The sequence below is a fragment of the Tachysurus fulvidraco genome, chromosome 8 (assembly GCF_022655615.1).
Source record: "Tachysurus fulvidraco isolate hzauxx_2018 chromosome 8, HZAU_PFXX_2.0, whole genome shotgun sequence".
In the NCBI taxonomy this organism is placed as follows: domain Eukaryota; kingdom Metazoa; phylum Chordata; class Actinopteri; order Siluriformes; family Bagridae; genus Tachysurus; species Tachysurus fulvidraco.
In genome coordinates this window covers 3,465,088-3,470,816 of record NC_062525.1, presented here as the reverse complement: position 1 = coordinate 3,470,816, position 5,729 = coordinate 3,465,088, and the positions used below count along the sequence as shown (strand labels likewise).

At 36.1% G+C, this 5,729-nt stretch overlaps 1 pseudogene; it reads left to right on the top strand.

Annotated features, from left to right (window-relative positions):
- Nucleotides 1-2,064: 2,064 nt before the first annotated feature.
- On the top strand, nucleotides 2,065-2,146 carry LOC125145386 (annotated as a pseudogene).
- Nucleotides 2,147-5,729: the final 3,583 nt, after the last annotated feature.

Below are 5,729 nucleotides of genomic sequence, written 5' to 3'. Positions count from 1 at the left end.
ATGCAAGAGATGTTATCATACACCCGGCATGTACGGGATGGAGTGTACAGGACTCTACATACCTGATACCTGATTTTTTAAATAGGTTCTCAGCAAATAAATATAATAAATATCAAGGTACACCACAACCAATTATTAACTTATCCGTCAATAGACAGACGGACATAGATAATACAAGAGAAGGAGAAATAGGGAAGAAAAGCTAAACGCTAAGGGGAACAAACAAGAAAGATTGATGTAAAAGCCAAAAGGTTGGAAGAATTGGTTGAAGAGTTGAAAGATTTGAATATGAGTGTTTAAAAGAAGACACCGAGGGATCAGACGCTGTACTTAACAGCTGGAAGAGATTCCAAAAGAAAAAAGAAAGACTATAATGCATTATGTGTTATATGTTTTATTTTCAGAATGTTCAAGAAAATTCTGAAATGCTTTTCTTTTACTTATAATCATGTATCCTCATGTATAGAGTTGATTAGATTAATCTTGTGTATTTTAATTTAAAACTTTCTAGTAGTAACATTTATAAAGCCTACTGTGTATTACTGAGAGTATCTGCCACACGTGGTTCAAGGCCTGCTGTTAAAGTGAAAAAGTGTTTTAAAGCCTGCGTCAAGTTCCTGTTAACTTCATTTCTATATCACAGCCTGAGAAGTAGCAGGAAGTATGACCATATATAGACCGTGATGTTAGAAAAGAAAAGACATTAGCAGCGCACACAGAGTCGGCTGGTGAGATATGTTTGGGAACCGAGAGGTATTATGAAATACGATGGTAGCAGTCTAAAAGGCACAAAGCCAACCAAACCTGACAGCCAAATCTATCTGGCCACAGTAAAAAGTATAAAGCCTGCCTGAATCACATTGAATTGTCTTTTTCCACCGAGCAGTTCGAGTGCTGGTTGCGGAGCCAGAGCCTAATTTAGAACCAGTTCTTTCTGTTTCGACCGTCAAGCACCGGCTCCGAACCATGAAAAGTGGTCCGAGAAAAGTGGTCCGAGGACATCGAGGATTGTCACATGATTAAAATATCGCACTCTCTATTGTGTAATATATGTATGTATACCTAAATAATTGTGTAAGTAGAAAAAAAACCAAACGCAAAAATGCATTTAGAAACAGTTGAGTCCCCCTCCCCTTCCTCACAATGGTTTGACCCACTGCCTGTTTTCCCAGGTCATTTCACCTACTCTGTACACAGGAGTCAGGTGTGTGGCTGCGGCTCAGTTAACTCCATTAAGTCGGGGATTTTATGCACTTTAAATAAAGTGATTCTCTTTAATGTAGTTGATGCAGACTCATTCATATTTAGTTGCGCCAAAATGCTGATTACGGATGTAATTTTCCATGAATCTGCTATATTAGCGATTACAATATTACTTAGTTAACGTTAGCTTGTTTACTTGCTTGTTCCATAGTGCACTGTAACTAACACGTCAAAGCCGTTTCCCATGCATTGTTTTATTTAGGACGACTCGACATCATGCTAACTTAACATTAATGGCCACAATTAGCATATTGTTTAGCTGTTTAGCATATTTACTAAATGAGCACCGTGCTGCGTCCGAACTGACCTCACTGTATTTTTTTGTATAATCAATTTCTATGGTTATTAAGTGTCTTGATTAATTTTAAAGAAAATTTAAAACCTTTTTTAATTCCTTGTTTTTATTGTTGTGATTATTTTTATGTTTTACTTTCTTTGAATAAAAACTTTGAAAATACCCATAATGACGTGTCTCCATGCTACAATAATAATCTTTATAAGTACAATTAGAGTATTATTTGTGTCCCCCTTCAAAAATTGCTCATGAGAAATTTTATATTTATTGTCCCCCCCTACTGTTAAATGAAATTTACGCCCATGTACACCAGTCACATGGGGAAAAAGCCGCACGATGATAGGATGATAGGCTGGAAACAGCGCTCAATGACAAGGAATAATACTAAAACTAACGAGTCTGTTTTAAAAATATAAGAAGTAAAAGTACAGATATTTGTGTAAAAATGTACTGAGTAAAAGTAAAAAGTTGTCCGAAAAATAAATAGTGGAGTAAAGTACTGATACTTGCTACGGCAGCACATATACTAAAAAAATTGGAACGATACAGAGAAGATTAGCATGGCCCCTGCGCAAGGATGCCACGCAAGTCGTGGCCTAATGGGGGCGGTCGTGGCCTAATGGGTGGCGGTCGTGGCCTAATGGTTAGAGAGTCTGACTCCTAACCCGAAGGTTGTGGGTTCGAGTCTCGGGCCGGCCACGACTGAGCTGCGCTTGAACAGGGCACCGAATCCACCCCCGCCCCCCCCAACTGCTCCCCGGGCGCCGCAGCATAAATGGCTGCCCACTGCCCACTGTGTGTGTTCACTGTGTGTGTGTGCACTTTGGATGGGTTAAATGCAGAGAACGAATTCTGAGTATGGGTCACCATACTTAGCCGTATGTCACTTCACATACCAGAAAAATGTACTTAAGTACAGTAACGAAGTATTTTTACTCCGTTACTTCCCACCTCTGGTGGTTGGAGATGTCACTCTTGTCTTCTTCAAAACTTGAGAACCCTGAAAACAGGTCCAGGTGCAAATGCAAAAAAGGTGGCAGGTACAATGGATACCAGGTCAAATCAATCTTACAAATTAATCTCGAGACCAGACTTGAGTCATCCAGCACTGTCAGCGACGACAGGGATAAAACAGACCCAAAATGCAGACAGCGTAAAATATACAGGTTTAAAAAAAAAACATGAAACCAAGGACACAGCCTCGGACACACGACAAATTGATAGCAGCTCAAGTCAACTCGGCACAGTTACAAGACAAGACAATTAGACATGACGAACAGGTGTGCAGATCGGGGAGAAGAGACAAGGGCGGGGCGACACGTGAACAAAGAACAACAAAAGCACGTGGCAAAGTCCGGGCTGAGTCCTGACGAGCACTTTTGTGACCAAACAATACTGTAATAACATTGTCCCTGATGCAGGCTGCTCACAATGAGAAACCCTGGAGTTGACTCCGAATCTGAATATAGTGATTATGAATCAGTTGAGTCGATTCTGCACACAATCATGAAAAGACAGGAAACAGTGCAATATTAATTAAATTGAATACATTTCTAACTGTTATGGTATCTCTACTCTGCCGTTATGATGACCAAACCATCTTATCGCCGTTTTTCGTGTAAATAATGAGCTCAAACTTCTCGAGACTGGTAATGTTTCTGAATAGCGTCACTATATTTAATCGATTCTGAAGCTTCAGAGTCGACTCTCGAATCCGAAAATGTCTGGAGTCGAAATAATGCCTTTTTTCTAATAATCAATCTTAGTTCTTTTTAATTATTTTTTTTTTATCGTTAAAAACATGTGATTTCTCTTCATGATGCTTTATCGAAAACGAATAAAGAAAAAAAGAAATAAACAGATTTCTATTATTAATGCAAGCAAGATTTTTTTGTAATCTAGCGCCATCTAGTGGAAATAACAACAAATATAAAGTCTTGCTTTTAACAAACGTTAGTGTGATTATTTATATATTACCTACTTATACGTGTGTGTGTGTGTGTGTGTGGTGTGTGTGTGTGTGTGTGTGTGTGTGTGTGTGTGTGTGTGTGTGTGTTTGTGTGTGAATGTACAAATACCACATTTTTCTCGGAAAACTCTAAATTTTCAACACGTTCTTAATTTTATAATTTGTCAGCAATTTTTTGTAACCTTTTATCTTTCATACCTTAATGTGCATCACAAAAGTGTATAATTATACAGTATATACATTTTAAAATATAGTTTTAGGCAAGTTAATAAAACACTTCACAATGTGTTTTGCTCTATAAAATGCTTTGGTGACATTTCTTACAACTAATGAGAAAAAGAAATGGTTAAAGAATTGTCTCTTAGGACCTCTGAAAGACCTTTTCTGAACCTCTTCAGGTGCCTCCAGCATTTCAAATCCTTTTTCAGAAGTTTTATAAAGTATAATAAAGTAAATGACTTGTGTAGACATTTAAAATGCCTTTAAATTAAGTTGTGTTTCATCTTTGTCTTGTGTGAATGCTGGAGTCTGCAAACACTAAACAGACACAACAATGAACATAATACAATCAATAATATTTTATACTCCATATTTAATTTAGGGGTTAATTTTCCTTCATCCACCTTACATTAAAACATTAAAACAAAAAATATACATACAAAAAAAAATGAACAAGTTTTAAAACATTAATTCTTTTGTAATAATTTTCAAGAATCAAGGCAATATGAAAAACAAAATCAAAGTGAAAAACACAAAATAAAACCATCACTTAATTTTCATTATCATTAAAATACACATTCAAATTATATAAATTTAAATAATATGACTTTTAAACAAATTCTTATAAACAATCATTAAAGAAAATCACACAGTCTATATCATAAACATCACCATGAGTGTAAACAGTATCTGTGTTATAGATGTACCTGTAATAACAGAATTATTTGCACCCTTATAACACAACAGGCAAATATGATCATATAACACAAATACAAATGTTCTCTACGTTTCAACATATTCATCGTTTGATCAGCAGTTTTTGGCTTAGACTTGGTTTCTGGACAGAATGTTTTGTCACTTTTGTACCTCTAATAATCATCATAAAAGCATATATTTATACAGTACCTGCATGTTTAACCTACATGTTGTCACTGGGTCTTTTTGACCCCACTGGAAGAATTTAATGTGTTTTAACTTGGGTTTTCTTCCACATATTTGCCTGAAATTTACCAGGATTGTTCCAAATTATGAACTTTGCAAGCAAAATTAATTTTGTCTATTTTCGTTGAACTATGTGTTCAGAACAGTATATACTACGCGTTCGTGATCCTCTTGGGTCATTTTGATTCGGCCACATTTAGTGGGGCAATGGGTCACACTTTTGCCCTTTTCAGTGCAATAAACATACAGTACATACAGACACAAAAATGCACACGTAAAATGTTCACTAACACAAGCACCCAAAACACACACTCACAACCCCCCCCCCCCCCCCACACACACACACATGCACACACAAATTGGGCATTGCATTTCATTAGGCCTCCAGAAAAAAAAGCCAAACATTTGTAAATATTTCAAAATTTTGATCGATTGACACACACACACACACACACACACACACACACACACACACACAACACACACACACACCACACAACACACACATACACACACACAAGCATTGGGCATAGCAATTAATTATGCCTCCAGAAAAAACAAAATCTACTCATTTGTAAATATTTCACACTTGTCAGATGCATTTGTCCAGCTGGGGGCAAAATCTGATCTACCAAGAAGCTTCACACACTTATTTATACATTTAGTTGCATCAGTCAGCTTTGGCCTAGAGATATGCTGAGTAATGTTTGACATTCATCGGTCAGTCGTATCCCAAAATAATATTTAATAACTTCTGATTATTTTTCTCAAAACATGGCATAATTTTATAAGGTTTAACATGGTAAAATGGTTTCAAAACAATCCCCTGCTCTCGAAATATACCAGCCTGTAATTGTGCATCAACTATTGTGCCTCTATAGTGAAAATAATTAAAAATTTCTTTTTTTTTTTTTTACTAAAAAATGAGGCATTTTTGCATAATAATTAGGTTTATTATACCAAATATGACAATTTTTTTTTCAAAATATATGTTAATATGTTGGAAAGAAGTTAGAAGTTAAAAAAAAAAAGCTATCATAT